Source organism: Carlito syrichta, unplaced genomic scaffold (assembly GCF_000164805.1).
Source record: "Carlito syrichta isolate Samal-C Ts95f unplaced genomic scaffold, Tarsius_syrichta-2.0.1 Scaffold308139, whole genome shotgun sequence".
NCBI classification, from domain to species: domain Eukaryota; kingdom Metazoa; phylum Chordata; class Mammalia; order Primates; family Tarsiidae; genus Carlito; species Carlito syrichta.
Genome location: NW_007252235.1, coordinates 233,460 through 233,982, shown reverse-complemented (window position 1 = coordinate 233,982; position 523 = coordinate 233,460).

Genomic DNA, 523 nt, shown 5'->3' with positions numbered 1-523 from the left:
GCCCCGCCTGTCCCACTGCGGCCGCGAGCCGGAGGTTAAACCTTGGTGAGTACTTTGGTCCAAAATCTTTCCAACCACCCTCTCTAGGACTGGCCTCCTTTACACTTCGCAGCACCCACAGGCGAGAATGGCACTCTTGTTACTAAGGATGGCTCGCTTATCCTGTGCCACAGCCGCCTACAGGATGGAAATGAGTTAGCCAAGTTCTCGCAGCCCGGTACTCACCTCCCGGAAGGATCTTGCTTATCCTACACATTTTCAAAGGTGTCCAGAGAGCAGCGGTTGCATCCGGAGAGAGGGATTGGGGGCAGGGGACGAGGGAGAAGGGTAGCAGATGCTGTACTGATTGTTTTCCTCCAAGTACAAGCATTGCACATTCTTTTTTTTTTTTAAAGATGGGTGTAATTCAGGGTTAAGTATACAAATGTTAGGTATACAATTCATTGTACAGGTAAAGTTTGGAAAACCGACAAAAACTGGTTGTGGTGACTCATGCCTGTATTCCCAACTCTTTCGGAGGCAG